Source organism: Balaenoptera musculus, chromosome 13 (genome assembly GCF_009873245.2).
Source record: "Balaenoptera musculus isolate JJ_BM4_2016_0621 chromosome 13, mBalMus1.pri.v3, whole genome shotgun sequence".
NCBI lineage: Eukaryota > Metazoa > Chordata > Mammalia > Artiodactyla > Balaenopteridae > Balaenoptera > Balaenoptera musculus.
The window spans coordinates 6,250,969-6,270,178 of NC_045797.1; the positions used below are offsets into that span (position 1 = coordinate 6,250,969).

The 19,210-nt window shown below is 48.1% G+C and overlaps 1 protein-coding gene across 11 annotated transcripts in view; it reads right to left on the reverse strand.

Annotated features, from left to right (window-relative positions):
* NPAS2 (neuronal PAS domain protein 2) overlaps window positions 1-19,210 on the reverse strand; it is a 191,373-nt gene that overhangs the window by 117,317 nt on the left and 54,846 nt on the right. Inside the window, exon 1 of one of the 11 annotated variants that reach the window (XM_036873514.1) lies at window positions 18,766-18,785. The exons of 8 other annotated variants lie outside the window; for them this stretch is intronic. The gene's annotated coding sequence lies outside the window, so the exon portion shown is untranslated. Of the gene's footprint in view, window positions 1-8,592; window positions 8,613-18,765; window positions 18,786-19,210 lie in introns of those variants that run through there. 2 more of the 11 variants (XM_036873519.1, XM_036873510.1) reach the window with 2 other exon arrangements.

Consider the following 19,210-nt stretch of genomic DNA (forward strand, 5'->3'; position numbering starts at 1 on the left):
CCAGCCAAGGATTGAACCTGGGCCCTCGGCAGTGAGAGCACGGAGTCCTAACCACTGGACTGCCAGGGAATTCCCTAAACTTATTTATTAAAATAAACTTTATTTTTTAGAACAATTTTAGATTTATAGAAAATGCAAAGACTATATTGAGAGTTCCCACATATCCTGCACCCAGTCTCCCCTGTTATAAATACCTTACACTACTATGGTGTATTTGTCACAATTAATGAAACAATACTGATACTGATATGTTATTATTAAGTAAAGTCCACACTTCATTTATATTTTCTTAGTTTTTATCTAATGTCCTTGCTCTGTCCCAGTATCCCATCCAGGAAACCACACTCCATCTAGCTGTCATGTCTCTTTAGGCTCCTCTTGGCTATGACAGTTTCTCAGACTTTCCTTGTTTTTTATGACCTTGACCATTTTGAGGAATACTTGTAGATTGTCCCTCGATTTGGGTTTGTCTGATGTTTTTCCCAGATTGGGCAGATGGGTTTTTAGGAGAAAGCCCACAGAGGTAAAGTATCAGTCTTTTTTTTTTTCTTTTTTGGCCGCGTGCCATGTGGGATCTTAGTTCCCTGACCAGCGATCAAACCTACACCCCCTGCATTGGAAGCACGGAGTCTTAACCACTGGACCGCCAGGGAAGTCCTAAAGTACCATTCTTATCACATCATCTCAAGGGTATTAAGAGGCTGTATCACTGTTAAGTTGACCGTAGTCACCTGCTGAAGTAGCAATAAACTTATCTTCAAATCGTACTGTAGTTACATTTACACATAATATGTACAATGTGTTTTTCTTCAACTTCCAAGGATCCTGTTTTCAGATGAAGAATCTCTAAACTGAAGATGGTAGGTCCAATTATTAGTCTCAAAAAAAGTACACAAAATGCACGATTTTCCCTGTGTTTTGAGACTTTGATATATAATTATTGAACTTTGATCAGATTAACAGTTGGACCTATGTTTAAACTTAGAGGTACTTCCCCTGGAAACACACTGAGCATTTTATTTGAAAACGTAACTAATCTGCTGTTTAAGTAAAGTTGTCTTATGTTTCCTGATCCTGCGCCATCTTGTATTTGTCTGTTTCTATGCCAGAACCACACTCTCTTAACTCCTGGAGTTTTGTAGGAATTCTTGACATCAATGGAGTGTGAGCCTTCCAACTTTGTTCTTCTTTCTCAAGATTCTTGGCTATTTTAGGTCTTTGCATTTCCAAGTAACTTTTAGAATTGACACTGTCAATTTCTATAAAAATGCCTGCTGTGATGTTTCCTGGGATTGTCTTTCTGTGAAGAGACACCGAGGTGTAGTCACCGAAGCACTAAGATGACATCCACATGCGATGTTCTATGATTCAATAGATTTTCCCTGAGACCCTGGGCAACGCCCCTGCTCCCATGGCGCTTAGATGGTAGGGGGCAGGCAGGCGGTGAGGGCAAGCCACAAGCACTTAAGTAAGTAAACATATGGCTTGTCATTGGTTATAAGTGGTGTGGAGAAAGATAAAGGAGAACCTGGGGGAACAGGGAGTGCTCTGGGGGGCTGGGGCCATGGTCCGGTGCTTTAGGAGCACCACAGACCTCACTGATAAGGTGATATGTGAGCCATAGCCTGAGAGAAGAGAGGGCGTGAGTGTAGAGACAGCAACAAGAGCCAGAAACAGCCAAGAGGCCAGCGTGGTGGAGGGGGTTAGCAAGGGGGAGACACCAGGGAGATTGGATGGAGTCTGGCCTTGGCTCTGAGTGAGATGGGAAGGCACTGCAGGTTTGGATCAGGGGATTGATGGAGACCTACCTCCGAGGACAGCCGTGACTTTTAAATGAGCTTAATTAAGTCGGCACGTATGACAGTACCAGCACGAGCCTGGCAGACACTCAACATCCGGTTCCCCATTTGGATGGCAAGGATGAGGTACAAGGCGTCTTTACCCGTTACCCAGGCCACGATGTCTAGCCCAGCTCCTTACCCGTATCAGGTGCTCAATAAACATATGAGGAATGAAGGAGAGAAGGGAGGGAGGGAGGAAGAGAGGGGGACACAGCCAGGACCAAACCCCTGTCTGACTCCCACAATATGGACTAATACCGACTCCCACAAGCCCCTCAATGATCACGGTTAATCCAGGGTAGCAGTACTTACGAGGGACATGTGAAGGTACAGTGACGTGCTGATGACCAAAAATTAAAACAAAAATTGCCATGTGCGCAGGAGCTATTGACTAAAGGGAAAATCCACTTGGAGCAGCGCCTTTGGGAGAAGCCAATGGCTCCGTCACCAACCCTCGGCCGCCGCTGCGTGCCGGAAAAGCATCATCTCGTTTCCTCTCCATCCATTCTGTGGGTGGAATGGGCCATAGTCTCCTCTCCTTAAGAACTGGTCCCTGAGCTGCCCAGGGACCCCCGGCTCTGCGGATAGAGCCCACCCTGGACTGCATCTCCTCGAGCTGACCTGACCCACTGCCTGCTCGGGATGTGTGGGCTTCTGACCTCAGAGGCAGCCCGATTTCAATTTCAGTTCCGACCCACTTGTTCCATTTGACCTGAAGCAAATCCCTTGAACTTCATGAGGTCACCAGGCAGAGAGCACGTGCGGCGTAAGTGTCAGGGTGCACATGTGCAAGGAGGGCCAGGGTGCCCCCTACAGCACAGAGGGCCCCGTTCACCCCACTTCCGCCCTGTGTAACCACCCTAACCTCTGTATGCCCTCTGTGGTCCTGAGCCCCCGTGGAGGCAGGTGCGTCCAGCCTCATCCGTTCTCCTTGTCTGCCTTAAATTTCAATGCACACACTCTCTGCCCAATGAGAAGGTCACCATGGGGTGAACGGGGTGGCACAGACCTCAGGTTTCAGAGGGGCACTCCTGACCAGGGAAGAAAGGGCTGTTTTTTTTTGGGGGGGGGGGAGCTTTTCCAGCAGAGGCACCAGACACGTGCTCCCGCCCCACCTCCAGAGACCACCTACGGCTGCCGGCCAGCAGGGCTGCTGCGGAGTCCCTCACTCATTTGACCCCGGCGCAAAAGGGGCATGGGAAGATTTTAGCTACTATTAACCACAATATCATTAGTGACAATGCGCAGTGCAAACTGGTACTTGAGCCTATAATAGGTCTTCGGGCGGAGTGGGGTTCCTGTTCCGGCCTGCTAGTCAGCCTCGAAAACGTGTGTGTGTGTGCGTGTGTGTGTGTGTGCGCGCGCACGTGTGCGTGCGTGTGTGTGTGCGTTGCATGCGTGTGTGTGTGCGTGTGTGTGTAGGCATGGTGGAAAGATAGACAGACAAACACGCCCAGGGGGTGCTGCCTGCAGCATCCAGTGATAATAGAAACTTGGTCCTTGTGAGGATGGGAGGGAGGGAGGGAGAGGAGAGAGTGAAAGAAACACAGGTTGAAAATGACCGAGGACGTCCTCGATGAGCACCTAGTGACCTAATTGAATGGAAGGACCCAAATGAGGTCGGCAAATGACATTCCCATTGCCTAAGTGAAATTTCCGCCCCCAAGGGCTCTCTCTCACAGGCACCTACTACATCATGGATCACAACTCTGGCCCTTGAACAGGGACCAGCAAGTGGCAGTGTGACCGTTTTCTCATGCCACATCTGCCCTGGGTAGCACAGGGTGTCAGCAGGGAGACAAGAGATCAATGCATCCTACAGAGGACAGGGACCCCGCTGGGGGCTGGCAGCTCCCTCCTGGGGCTCCAGGGAAGGCTAATGCAACCTACATGGAAAGGTATGTCATGCTCCTAAAGCAGGGGTTGGCAACACTCTTCTGTAAAGGGCCACCTGCTGAGTATTTTAGATGCAGGCCATCCAGTCTCTGCTGTAACCACTCGACTCTGCCATCATAGTGTGAAAGCAGCCAGAGATGGTGTGTCAGCGAGCGTGTATGGCTGTGTCGACAAAACTTTATTTGTAAAAACAAGATGGGGGCCAGAAAGACACTAGCATCAGTGCTCAGCCTTCCTCTTCAGTGTCTTTTTAATTTTGAACTTTTTGTACAGCCTTAAGAGGCCCAGTGGGTCACTCCACATCATCATGAATTTCCCCTGAAATGAGTACCCTAAGCCTATTGCATTGCAAGGCCCATGTTTTTTCAAACTAAAATCATGACCTTTTAAAATTGGTGGAGAAATGGTTTGAATCACAGACCCTAAGGTAGCTGGAAAATCCGAATATTCCTCCTCACCGTACCGACCAAACCTGGTGACTTTCGATCATGAAAAAGAAAAAATACTGCAAACAAGAGCAAATGGAAACCCAAAGGGGCACCGCCATGCAGATATCTCCCCAGTCGGCTGGGGCTTATTTATTGTCAAGAGCGAGTGTGCCTTCTGTCCTCCCAGCCTGCCCCTGGTGAAGGCACCTCATGTCGCTTTGGATTAACATCTGGATCTCCCACGTGGGAGCTCGATAATGATTTTTCCTCATTATATTTAAGAAATAAAAAGGCTTTGAAATACAGTCACTGATGAGCTACAGTGCTGACTTGTCTCCCTTTGTCCTTTGGGGGAGGCTAGGAAATAACTTCCACATTTTAATTCTTCCTCTCCAGGGCACATCATTTTGATTGCAATGATTCATTCACAGGGAAAAATAATAGTTCTTCTAAAGGAAATGGACAGTGCCAACCTGAGAGCTGCCCGCTCCTGCAACCCCAATTCCCCTCCAGCTGGGGAATTCTCAGCATGATCTCTCACATTCTGCAAATTGGGAAAGTCAAGGTGGACGGGTCCATCCTTCACCGAAGCTTTACCAAAGCCTCCCCCCTTCCCCCTCCCCCCCCAGCTGGCTGGGGCCTCACAGAGCCAGACTCCCAGGAGAAACCAAAGAAAGACCCTCACTCAGCAAACTTCCGTGACCCTATGAGAATTATCCCACAAGCATCTCCAAGGTCAAGGCTGAGGCTTTATCTGCCTGTTATGATCACGATGCCCCCTTCATGCTTTCCTTTTTCCAAGGGTCTGATGATTCATTACTCAGGGAAACAGTGACATAAGCAATGAAGGAATGGAAGGAGAAAGTTAGAAATTTGGTATTAAGTAAATTTGCAATGACATCGTTCGGTCAGCAAAGAATTTCCAAAATAGAAATCGTTACCATATCTTGATCGACGGGTCATCTACCATGACATGTGATTCTTGCAACCTTTGGAACTTATGTTCCAATCACCGACGATTCCTTTTAGTGGCCCCTTTCTAAAGAATTTAGACTGCACAGTGTAAACCGAGTCAACTAGAGAATCTGATGGGTGACAGTGCGTGGTCAGGACGTGGACAACAGACGCCTATAAAAATCAGCACGAGGGGGAAAAGGAGATTTATGAGTCATACTCGGAACTGAGTCAGTGCGAGCCTTTGTTGGAAGCCACCGTTCAGCTGCCACAGACAAACCAAAATGAATCCATAAGACGCTGCTGCAGCCCGGCATCTCCGGCCACCTAACCATTGGTCCTAACGCTCCTTTGGGCGTGGGAGCGCTCATCCTAATGGGCTCAAGTTTGCAAAGAGAGCACGAGAAAAAGAAGATGTCCTTGAGATGAGAAGTCATGTTTGTTTTGGACACCCAGGCTTTGGAGTCTGTGGTTTAATATCAGAGCTTCAAATAACATTTAATAAAAATGTGGGATGCTTCTGTAGCTGCTAACTGTGGGACGCAGCAAAATTAGTTTGGAAGCTAATGAGATCTAGGTTTGTGTGTCCTCTTGCCTCTTTCCTTCACTCAGTGTGGTGGTCCAGACAGAGCCTGGGGAATGATGAGCTCATGTGTAAATGGGGGATGATCCCCACTTTCCGCCGTCCTCCTGAGAACCCAACAGGACACCTCATCTGGGTAAAGCACTTAGTAGAGGGTGGGCTGGGCAAGAAAGGTGAACCGCCTCCTTTCCATGGTGCACTGAGCAGAAGCCATGACTTTGGAATGACAGCAGGTCAGCATCTTCAGAGTTGCAGGTAACTTACCTACTGCTGCACACCTGGTTGGTACCAAGCATTGCCTTCCCTCTTCTCCCATCATTGCAATCACTTCTTTTCTTTACAGTTTAAACAGAGAGCACGGCCTTCCCCGCAAACCCAGGGAGCTCCAGCCTACCACCTCTGCTCAGAGCTCAGGGGCTGCAGGGGCCCCACAGAACGCTCTTCCTAATGCTTCCAACTCTACCGCAACTTTCCATGCTTGCTTTTCACAGGTACCCATGAAGTTAGATCGTCCTACACTCCTTCTGTCCACTCTCTACATACAATTCAGCTGAGTTCAGTTCTCCTGGGGGAAGCGGGTGCTGCCCGGGGTGGGGTGAGGCTGGAAGGTCCACCCAAGCGGCCTGGACACACCTCCTCACATGACATGAGAGTCTGGGTTGATCTGGAGCCCATCGTTGGGAAATCGGCCGTGGTGACTGATTCCCGGACCTATCTGTGCTGAAAAAAAGAGATGGGCTCCTTGTGCAGACTGGTGTCTCTGCTCCAGGTCACTGTCGCTCTCAACGTGCTATCCCCAGGGGCCTCAGAGAGGGGCCCAGCCCCACCCAGCGGGAAGCAGACCCTGATGAGGGAGGGGGTACCACCCCCCAGTGAACGACCGCATTCATGAGACTAAGGACCCATCAAAGGCCCCAGAACCAGAGTCACATTTTGGGATGCGCCATGGGCTTTGGGTCGGGGACAATTTACAACAAGAATAGTGTTGTCCCCTCTCCCACCGGACGCCTGCCCTCAAAGCATCCCCACGGTAAGGACATCAGTGGCCCGAGTCTCCCTGGGGCTTCCCAGCAGCATCCTGTACTCTGTCTCTCCATCCCTGGCTGCCACTGTCAAATGCACACCGGGGTCTGCAGGACGGGGGGTCGCAGGTGGGCCCTAAATGTCCTGGAAGCTGGCCTTTCTCCTCAAGAAACACTCGCAGACCTTTCGCACAAAGTCTGAAAAAGGCCTGCCCTCCGGACACAAAGGGGAGATGAGATACAGAACAGACGCAAACAGCACGTAGGGCAGGAAGCCCCCAGCACCCTCCCCCGGGAGAGGGGACTTGAAGCATCTCTACCAGGAAGACCCGGCCACGGGCAGAAAGAAAGCCACCGACTGAGACCCAGTCCTGTTCATCAAGCAAGCAGAGCATCAGCAGGTCCAGAAATGTCTGGTTTTCACACCTTTAAAGGTCAACCCGGCAGGACTGGAAATGTCCAGTTTCCCCATTTTGTACCTTCAGATATTCATGGTGTAAGTTAAAGAGATCTTAGAAGACCTCTCTCCTCACTCACATCCACCCCTGGACAGCACTGCAGAAACTCCAAGGGGAGCGAGAAGGGTATATTTTCTTTTTAAAAAGAGACTGAGCTCTCTCCTCCTACAAACATCTCCTGATGTGACCCCAATCAATGCACAATTCGCCCACCAGCCCGACACCCCTCCTACGCCAGCTCTGAAGCCCGGGTGGAGGCTTCAGGATGTCAGGGAGTGTGCAAGACATGACCCCTCATCAAGACGCTCAGCCAGGGCTGAGAAAGTGCAGGCCCAGAACACCTTCCAGGAGGCACGTGCTGGGCACACAACACGTGACTTAGTGAAATAAACTACAGGTAAAGCTCAGCTTCTGTTTTCCCATGGCAGCTTATTCAGTCATGACTATCTCATCCTATGCTTGTTCCCTGCTCTAACGAACATTATCCTGTGCCCACAAGCAGCAATGCAGAGACATCCAGCTAAGAATAAAAGTGTGTGTACCAGTCAGAACGGCCATCATTAAAAAATCTACAAATAGCAAATGCTGGAGAGGGTGTGGAGAAAAGGGAACCCTCCTACACTGTTGGTGGGAATGTAAGTTGGTGCAGCCACTATGGAGAACAGTATGAAGGTTCCTTAAAAAACTAAAAATAGAGTTACCATCTGATCCAGCAATCCCAGTCCTGGGCATATATCCGTAAAAAAACTCTAATTCGAAAAGATACATGCAACCCAAAGTTCACTGCAGCACTATTTACAATGGCTAAGACATGGAAACAACCTAGATGTCCATCAACAACAGATGAATGGATAAAGATGTGGTACATACACACATACATACATACATACACAGACACACACACACACACACACAATGGAATACTACTCAGCCATAAAAAAGAATGAAATACTGCCATTTGCAGCAACATGGATGGACCTAGAGATGATCATACTAAGTGAAGTAAGTCAGAAAGAGAAAGACATACCATATGATATCACTTATATGTGAAATCTAAAATATGACACAGGTGAACTTCTCTACAAAACAGAAACAGAGTCATAGACATAGAGAACAGACTTGTGGTTGCCAAGTGGGAGGGGGTTAGGGGAGGGATGCAGGGGGAGTTTGGGGTTAGCAGATACAAACAGTTATATACAGAATGGATAAACAACAAGGTCCTACTGTAGAGCACAGGGAACTCTATTCAATATCCTGTGATAAACCATAATGGAAAAGAATGTATGTATATGTGTAACTGAATCACCTTGCTGTACAGTAGAACTTAACACAACATTGTAAACCAAGTATAGCTCAACAAACTGAAGTTTAAAAAAAAAGAATAAAAGTGTGTGTAGCACGTGCACTTACTGGTACGCACCCCTCGGCTTCCAGGACACACCTGAATCCCCAAGCACGGCAACCAAAGCCCTCAGCGACGAGCTGCCTTTGTGACTTCAGCTACTCCCACCCCATCATGTCGTCCCCCATCCATGCCCCCCAACATCTGCACTGCCGTGACATTCTCCTGCTTCCACCGCCATCACCACCCTCTTCATCCCTCCAGCCCTCCCCACGCCATCCAAGGTCTGGGTCCTACCCCCTGCCCCACCTCCGCCATTCCCGCCTCATTATAACATTCATCTGTTTCTGCCACGTTGGCCTTAGCTGTCCACCCTCCAACCCGACTGGATGGTAACCTCCTCCAAGGCCAGCACGGTGCCCACCCTCTGCGTCTCAGCAGACATTCCGGGCTCAGTGCAGATTCCCGCAGAGAAGATGCCCGGTGGGAGAGCTTCCATTTAGGAATCTGTTTTTAAAGTTTGGAGAGAAGCCCGGGCCTGCGGTTCCAGCAATCATTCACCGTAACGCAGGCGCCCTGGCGGGGAGGCCGCCCCTGTGCTTGGATGGTGTCCCTGGGTCACCTCGGGCCCCGGGTTGTAACCCGTTAGACTAATGGAAAACAGGGCAACCAGATTAAATCACGTTCCCTCCGAAGACTGCCATCTGTACGACTCGGAAAGCTCCTTGCTCTGCCCGGCCCCTCCGGACAATGCTAAACAGGCTTAGCCTGCTGTGGGCAAACAGGAAAAGTAGGTCAGCTCAGCGACACGGTTCTTCCCCGGCGATGAACTAATGATGCGAGGGCAGGGCCGGCCGGGGGAGCGGGGCGGCCCCCTCTCGCCCCCCCGTCCCACCCCCCTCCGGCCCTCGGAGGCTCTGGGCCCCGCCTGGGGGGGCTCAGGCAGCCTCCGGGGGCAGACAGAGGACCCAGGGAATGAGGAAAACTCAAAGAAAGTGTGGGTAAATGGTTCTTAAAAAAAAAGCAAACTGCAGGAGGTGAACGGTGTAGACGCCCTCTGCCATCTCCCTGTCTTCAAAGACAAATCAGTTAGTGTCTTCATGGCAGTGGAGTCACCCGCTTCTCTTGCAAAGGTGTGCCCTCCTGACGACGTGCACAGATACTGCAAGCCACCCGTGGAGCTGCTTCCCAGCTCGCAGGGCCCCTCCACCCTCGACTACTGGTAATAAGTAGGTGCTTGCTGGGGCAAGGATGGACTTGAGTCAGATGTCTGACACATCCCAGGGCCCCGGCCTGGAGGGGAAGTTGCCGCACTGTCCCTACGGTGCCCGTGTTCGGTGTGACTGCAGCTGTGCAGATGGGAAGCCCACCCCTTCCGGCCTCTCGGGCTCAGAAGTCGAACAAAGCACCAGACACCTTGAGGGAGGCTCCCCCAAGGCCCGAGTGATCTAACCTACTTCCAGGAGCCGGTGTCTGAGGTCAGGTCTCAGGAGGGCCCAGCACAAACCTGGAGGCTGAGGCTGGGGACCCTGGGACCCAGGTCCTGCTCCCCTGGGCTCCCAGGAGGGACAGGGCCCCTAGCTCACCCCCTCAAAGAGCTCACTGGTGCCCCTGGAGCAGGAGCAGACCCAAGTCAGCCTGGCGCCCCACAGAAATTTCCCAGGAGAGCAGTGGCCTTGTGGCCCTGGCCAGGCCACGGTGACCGAGTCTATAAACGCAGATGTGTAAGATGCTGGACGTTGTTTCCCCTGCATTGCATTTCTGTAACAAAGGTATCGGAAGGCTTTGACAATAAACCATGGAGATGTGTTCAGATCTAAAAACCCACAAGTTTGGGAATGTCCACCCAGCCTCTTTCAGCCACGACCTTCTCTGACAAGTTTTCTCCTTGGCATTTTCAAGAACGAAAAGGCAGAGGCCAGGGTATCCCTGGGCCTCGACAGCAGCCCTTCCTTCCTCCTCCTCCCGGCCTTTGTTCACATGCTTATTCAGCACACATGTTATGCCCTGGGTTCCCCACCACTGACGAAAAGGCAACGGCCCAGGAAGATCCAACACATTCAAAATGTGACTCTTGTCGTTTAACTAGCTGAGTGACCTCAGGCAAGTTACTGAACCTCTCTCTGCCCGGTCTTTCACCTTCACAGGGTGGCGGAGATTTAAGGACATAATACCTGTCAAGCACCTAGATTGTGAGCCATGGGGTAAAAGTTCAAGGAGTGTTAGCTCAGGTGGTTGGGATTATTAGAGCAATCCAGGAACCCTTCACAAGGTTCTCATTTCAATAACAGATGTTAACCATGGACGTCAGTTAGCTTCATTTTCAAATTCCAAAGATATTTACCAGCTAGCAGGGAGCCTGCAAGGAAAGCCCTTTTAAACTTCCCTTGCAATCTGAAAGGTTCCTGTACAGGGGATGTCAGCTTGCATAACAGAATTTTCCGGAAGAGTTGGTGATAAACAACATTTCTGGGAACTGAATCATACTTTACATGTGTGAGTGGCTCACGGCCCACCCACTGGAGGAGCTCAGAATCCCACCCTCCCTCTTGATCCTTCTGCAAAGCAAAGCTCCTCACCACCCATGAGTCTGCTTAACGGACTATCATACACCTGGTTTCCATGAGGCCACAACGAACTACTTTTTTTTTTTTTAACTTTGAAATTCTAGGTAAAATGGGAGGAAGTTTGGATTCTTTTTTTTATTTTAAATAATTAATTTTATATGTTTAGCCAAATTTAGCAAAGGTGAACGTGAAATGCTGTTAAATGCAGTTGACTCTGTCTGTCCAATCTACTCTTCAATGCATTTATTAATTAATGCAGCATTACCTCAAAGCATGTTCCAGTTACTTGATTACTTAACTAAGCAACTCAGTATATTTAATGGTGTTATATTCTTTTTTTTAGAGGCACTGTTTATTTAAAAATTTTTATTTTATATTGAAGTAGAGTTGATTTACAATGTTGTGTTAGTTTCAGGTGTACAGCAAAGTGATTCACTTATATATATATCTATTCTTTTTCAGATTCCTTTCCTATAATGGGGTTATATTCTTATCTTCGCCTAAAAAAGTCATGCAGTCTTCAATCCTTAGAATATGCTAAATTCTCGAGTCTGTGAAAAAGCTATCAGATTCTTTAGGACAGAACGAAATCATCATTCCATGGCCACGCTCAGATTTTTGGATGTTATGAACGTAAACAGAAGTACATTTCATTTCCACAAACTTCTTTGAAAGAAAAGGAAACCCACCAATAAATAAAACAAAAGGAGATGGTCTGGTTTAAATGAAAATATTAAAAAAAGTTATCTCACAGCAAGATCCTTTTTGACCCACCTCCTAGAGAAATGGAAATAAAAACAAAAATAAACAAATGGGACCTAATGAAACTTAAAAGCTTTTGCACAGCAAAGGAAAACATAAACAAGACGAAAAGACAACCCTCAGAATGGGAGAAAATACTTGCAAATGAAGCAACTGACAAAGGATTAATCTCCAAAATATACAAGCAGCTCATGCAGCTCAATATCAAAAAAACAAACAACCCAATCCAAAAATGGGCAGAAGACCTAAATAGACATTTCTCCAAAGAAGATATACAGATTGCCAACAAACACATGAAAGGATGCTCAACATCACTAATCATCAGAGAAATGCAAATCAAAACTACAATGAGGTATCACCTCACACCAGTCAGAATGGCCATCATCAAAAAATCTACAGACAATAAATGCTGGAGAGGGTGTGGAGAAAAGGGAACCCTCTTGCACTGTTGGTGGGTGGGAATGTAAATTGATACAGCCACTATGGAGAACAGTATGGAGGTTCCTTAAAAAACTAAAAATAGAACTACCATATGACCCAGCAATGCCACTACTGGGCATATACCCTGAGAAAACCATATTCAAAAGGAGTCATGTACCACAATGTTCATTGCAGCTCTATTTACAATAGGCAGGACATGGAAGCAACGTTAAGTGTCGTCCATCGACAGATGAATGGATAAAGGAGATGTGGCACATATATACAATGGAATATTACTCAGCCATAAAAAGAAGTGAAATTGAGTTACTTGTAGTGAGGTGGACGGACCTAGAGTCTGTCATACAGAGTGAAGTAAGTCAGAAAGAGAAAAACAAATACCGTATGCTAACATGTATATATGGAATCTAAAAAAAAAAAAAAATTGGTTCTGAAAAACCTAGGGGCAGGACAGGAATAAAGACGCAGATGTAGAGAATGGACTTGAGGACACAGGGAGGGGGAAGGGTAAGCTGGGACAAAGTGAGAGAGTAGCATGGACATATATACACTACCAAATGTAAAATAGATAGCTAGTGGGAAGCAGCTGCATAGCACAGGGAGATCAGCTCGGTGCTTTGTGACCACCTAGAGGGGTGGGATAGGGAGGGTGGGAGGGAGGGAGACGCAAGAGGGAAGAGATATGGGAACATATGTATAACTGATTTTTGTTATAAAGCAGAAACTAACACACCATTGTAAAGCAATTATACTCCAATAAAGATGTTAAAAAAATAAAATAAAATAAAAAAGATCAGAACCTTAAAAAAAAAAGTTATCTCATTGTTTTCAGAGGGAGAAGCAATACGTATTCATTGTAATTTCTTCCCTCTTTCATTCAGAATGAAAAGGTCAAGATCTTAGGCCATGTTTCATTAGGCAAAGTCAAGTTCTCTATTATATATATCATATATAATTATTAAAGATTTTTTTTGATGTGGACCACTTTTAAAGTCTTTATTGAAATTGTTACACTACTGCTTCTGTTTTATGTTTCGGTTTTTTGGCCGCGAGCCATGTGGGATCTTAGCTCCCTGACCGGGGATCGAACCCACAACCCACACCCCACACAATGGAAGGCGAAGTCAACCACTGGAACGCCAGGGACGTCCCTATACTTATTAATATATATTATTGTAAAAAAATAAAATGGCAGTGAGGAATATTAAGTCCTTCCTAACTCTTTCTTCTAGAAATATTTTCTCTCTTTTTTACCTATACTCTCACTGAATTGCTCACTTGAGTTGCTTTCCTCCTTCACATGATTGAAACTGTTTATTCTGCCTTGTTCCAGAGTAGAAGTTAAGTTCATATCTATGTCAGAATGACACCAGGCCAGCTCACCCCGAGGAGTGGTCTGTCTCTGGCCCTATGCATGCAAACATTTTGAGGTCATGAAAAATTATATGAAAAACAACAAAGCCTTAGCTATGATTTTAACTACGTATGGTTGTGTGTGTGTGTGTGTGCCGCGTGCTCATAAGTCTTGCATGGCAACACAGTGAGACAGCAACACTGTAGGATTTACACCATCGTGAGGCCAAGAATCCCAGGGGCAGGAAGAACACATCCGCATCAGAGGTGGGATCGTGGGGAGTCGTACAAAGCATATGCTTTCCTCTTTCTGTTGTCTCTTATCTTGGTTGCAGAAAAACAGATGCAACCAGTGCAATGAATGAATTTTCTGTCTTCCCAAGGTACTGTTTGCTTTCTGATAAGCTCCTAAGTGCCCTCATATGGCCACAGGGAGAAGGCGAGAGCATGACTTGGATTTAGACAAAGAGGAAGGAACTGAATTCGGGAAGAACAGCCTCAAGGAAACTTTAAAATACTGAAAAATATCATGGTTTTACTCAAAAGCAAACATCTTGACAGATGCCCCATGGAGCTGTAGCCAGAGCTGGGTTTGGAAGCCAGAATCCAGAACTAGGGTCAAGCTCTCTCAAGCCCCTGCCTGCCTTTGGGGGACCTGGAAGGGGCAGGATGAGCAGAGATGAGTCTGGGGCAGGGCTCCCCATGGAACCAGGGGCTGCTCCTCTATCTCCCACAAGCTCACAAAACTCTGCAGGGCTGCGTGCCACTCTCCAGGGCCAGACAGGAGGACTGCTCTGTGTGGGATGGGCCTCAGTCAGTGGGAACGTGTTATCAGAGGATTCAGTGGGCTACGGTATCCACACTGACCAGCTGGATGAGCTTGGGGAATCACCCACTTTTTTTGAACTGTGGTTTCTTCCTTTGGTGGAATAAGAAATAACTTTGTAAACTCTAAAATGTTGTATAAAATGTGATCTTCTACACGGAAACAACCCAAATGTCCATCAACAGATGGATGGATAAAGAAGATGTGGTGTGTATATATATATATATATATATATATATATACATACACACACACACACACACACACACACACACACACACACACACTGGAATATTACTCAGCCATAAAAAAGAATGAATGAAATAATGCCATTTGCAGCAATGTGGATGGACCTAGAGATTATCATACTAAGTGAAGTAAGCCAAAGACAAATATGATATTGCTTATATGTGGAATCTAAAATATGACACAAATGAACCTATCTATGAAACAGACTCACAGACATAGAGAACAGACTTGTGGTTGCCAAGGGGAGGGGTTGGGGGAGGGATGGAGTGGGAGTTTGGGGTTAGCAGGTGCAAACTATTATATATAAAATGGATAAACAACAAGACCCTACTGTATAGCACAGGGAACTATATGCAATATCCTGTGATAAACCATAATGGAAAAGAATATGAAAAAGAATGTATACATATAACTCAATCACTTTGCTGTACAGCAGAAATTAACACAACATTGTAAATCAACTATACTTCAATTAAAAAAATGTGGTCTTCTAACTATTTGAAGATGGTCATTTAGCCCATGTACTCTTCTGGGTGAGAATTACCTGCCCAGGTGTCCAGACAGGTGACAAGGAGGCAGGATGAGGAAAGCCTGGCCGCGACAGAGCATTTGCTATCCATGATTGTGCCATGGTGACAATCAGGGCCATTCGTGCTAGCCTGCTCTGCTCTTAACAGTGGGCACGTAAATCCTTAGTATCCTGGAGCATGTGGTGCCTGAAGTCCAGGTTTGTGGCTCTGACATGCCTGTCTGCAAGCAAATGAGTCAGATGTAGGTCAAGGACCTGCCTTCCGCTCTCCTGTCAGGTACTGATGCCGTCAGTGGCAAGGACTAGGCCATGAACCCATTGTGACCCCGGGACCTCATTTGCACCACCTGTGACCGAGTTTGCCGATGGTCTGGCATAAACTCAGTCACTGAGGACAACATCTGGCCCCAATGGATCCCAGCCTTTGTGTTCCGGACTGGGGTTCAAACAAAATTAACCCCTCTATCCGAAATTTAATACTAAACAGGTAAAATGGCAATACTTGTGGGTTGTCTGCTCTATGGTTTCTGGGTGCAAATGCTTCCTCTAGTTTAGATTCCAATTCATTGTAGACTCCGTGTCCTTGAGGGCTATGTCTGTGTTTGGATGTGTAGGACACAAATGATTCCAAGTCATTTCCCGATGGTGGGGTGGGGTCGTTTTTCCTTACACGTGAAAGCAACTTCCATTTCTATCGCTATCTGACCTCATGCTGATTTCTCCTCTAAAAAGGGAGACAGGTCAACAGAATGGGCTCTTCTCCTTTCCAAGGAGGGAGCAGCCTTAGGAAAAGGCTGCCAAACACATCCACGTCTTCCACAGACAAAGCACGCATCTGTGTGTGTACAGTGTGTGTGTGTAAGTGCGTGTGCGCGAGTGACTTCACGTAGGCCACAACTCCAGGATACAACGCGAACTGTGTCTCCTTCATCTGAAACGTACATAGCTCCCTCCCGCCACCAGGAAATCAGTCTTTTGGGAGTTTGTGAGGATCCCATAACTATTCTTAAAAAAAAAATTCAAGAGAATGGGGGTGGTGGTCACACAAAGTTACACATGTGGTAAAATGACAGAACTATACACACACATTGTGCCGGTGCCATTTCCTGGCTTTGGCATTGTATCCTAGCGATGCAAGATTAACCACTGCGGGGAAAAGGGTGACGGGCACACGGAACTCAGTTCTTTGCAACTTCCTAGGAACCTATTATTATTTCAAAATAACGAGTTTAGGGAAAAAACTAAAGGAAGGAAACAGCAAATGACAAGAGCAGGGAGGACCCGCAGAGCTTTAAGCCCCGAGGCTGGGCCGGGTTCCCCCCGTCCCTCCAGCCCCTCCTCCAGCAGGCTCGGCCCCCGGAAGAATCCTGCAGCTCCTTTAGGCAAGAACCCCTCAGTGGGGGGGGGGGACACTGAGATGCCCACATCTATCCCTCTGCTTGTGGATGCTGGACGCCGTGAACACTGGGATGAGAAAGGCCGTGTCCCGAGATCTGGGGCCCGGCCAGGTCTTTACTGCCTGTTCCACTGACTGACCTTCCCACTCCTGGTCTGACCGAGCGTCATAACACCCCCAGAGCCTGCAGACTTTCAAAGGGTAACTTGGCAAACCAGCTCTGCTGCAAATTCACACGTGGAGGGCCAACGGCTTACACAGTAAGGAGTCCTTACAAGAAGCCTGGTGACCATCGGGGCCGCCAAGGCCTCCTCCCGGGCCTCCTCTCTTCTAGTTACCCTTCCCCTCCCACTCCCCTGCAGGGCAGCCTCTAGCGCCGCCGTGATGCTTCAGTGAGTTCCTGCAGGGAAAGGAATTGGTTTGATTTGGGGGTGCTTGGTTGGCCACCAGCCCCCCAGGCCTTCTCCCCTTGCGTCTTGGGCCCCAGAGGGCTGCATGGAATGCTCACCATTTTACCAACGAGGAAGCCAAAGCAGAGAGGGGTTAAGAAGGTCACATACCATGAAAATGTTTCCTAGATGTTAGCTAGCAACAATACTTCCCCAGCCAGGGGTGTCAGTACTTGGAAAGGGGCCTTGGGTCCCCACTCCAGCGCATCAGAAACAAGACGCCCTCCAGCCCCGGCCGAGGGTGCGCCTCCATCCTTTCTCACCTCTGAGGGAGCCACCGTGTGTGTCCACCCCCATCCTCAGCCTCACCAGGACCCTCAGCTGGGCCCTCACATCACAACCCAGAGCCCCCAGCACAGAATGGAGATCAGGAAACAGGCAGCTGGGCTCAGGGTAAGCTCAGGTGCCTTTGGCCTGAGAGCTTGATACAGAAGGGCCCCCGAGGTTCCTCCACCCTTTGTCTGTCTCTTCCTTCTCAGCACATCAAATATTTACTCAGCCTGCACTGAGGGCAGGGCATCGCAGGACGTGGGCCTGGATTACGCATCAGGAGATTGGCATCGCCTGGAGGGAGAGACGCCCTCGGGGCCTCGACTTCCCCTCCGGCAAACACATCTGATCTGGCAACAGTGACTGTGGCCTGCCCTGGTGGCCACTCGCAATGGTTCACAAGATAAAATGAAAAGAAGCCGTTCAAGGTGTTTGACAAATAAAGGTCTACAGCAGTGCTTCTCAAACGCCAGTGGACACAGCAATCACCTTGGGATCTTGTCACAGTGCGATTCTGAGCGGGTGGGTCTGGGGCGGGGCTGAGACCCTGCATTCCTAAGCAGCGCCTGGTGGCATGAAGCTGCAGGTACACAAGGATCGCTAGGCATGGCTGGCAGGAGGGATGCTAAGTGTCCCCTGCTTCCACCTAAAGCAGATGGACGCCGGGCGCCTTTGACCAGAATCCCAGGCTGTGTCCTAGACCAATGGCATTAACACCTCTGGGGGGTGGGCCCAGCCTGACTCTTTACGCCCCCAGGTGATTCCCGTCCACCCAGAACCACTGCTGACGGAGAACCCCTGCTCTGGAACCCGAATGCCACCCACAGCATCCCAGCCAGTGAGGGGTCCGTCTCCACGGAGAGGGCACGCACGGCTTTCTCTGGCAGCCTCTTCTAGTTCCTGTTAGTTGAACTTATTAGAAAATTCTTCCTATTGAGCCAGAATACCACCGTTCCCCCATCCCTCCTCCTGGCCCTACTCATTTCTTCTCATGTGTCCAAGGGCTACATAGAATGACAGCCCTCAGATCAGATTATTATTTAAATTGAGGTGAAATTCACTTAACTTCACTTTAAGATCACTTAAAGTAAAACGTGATCCACAACATCGTGAGCATTTCAATATTATCAAAGAAGCAAATTATTCCTATCTACCCATATGTGCCCCAGACTTTCTACTGACTTCTATGAAAAGGGTTAGAGGGCATTTTCCTCTAAAAAATTCACAATACCTTTTTAAAAAATCAGTGGTGAGCATTTAAAACCCAGGTTATATTATTTGAACTCGGATAAATTTCAGACAAGTAAACATCACGCCCTTAGAGCTGGGTATCAATAAGAATCGACAAACTCAACACCAACAACATTAGCAAACATTTCTTGCAACAAAGCAAGGCTGTTACCTGGATACTGTTGGCAGATCACTGAAGGTGTGTATTCCTATTGAGCCTAATGTACATCAGATGATGGCTAAAGCCAGGTGATCCTTTTAAAGGAGAAATGAAGCAGCAGAAGCAGAAATGAAATCTCTCTCTTATTTCTTTGTTCAGGTAGGTGTTTCTTCCCTAGCTTATGGCTGTGGATCTTTCTCATGTTTTCACCCAAGGCTGGAAAGATGAGCCACTAGTTTTCTGGGTTCTCAGCTGTTTCCAAAGCATGCCTATTTTGTTATGGGGACGCCATCTCCTCTCGGCCCGTAGAAGTCTTGATGAGGCATAAATATCAGGGAAAACTTCCTCCCTCTTGCTCCTGTCTCCTTGCTGAGCTCCTGGGACAGCCCTCTAGATTCTTTCTTCCTCCTGCTCAGCTTTCCTTGGCGTCTGGAGCCCGGGGGCCACTGACCCCTGC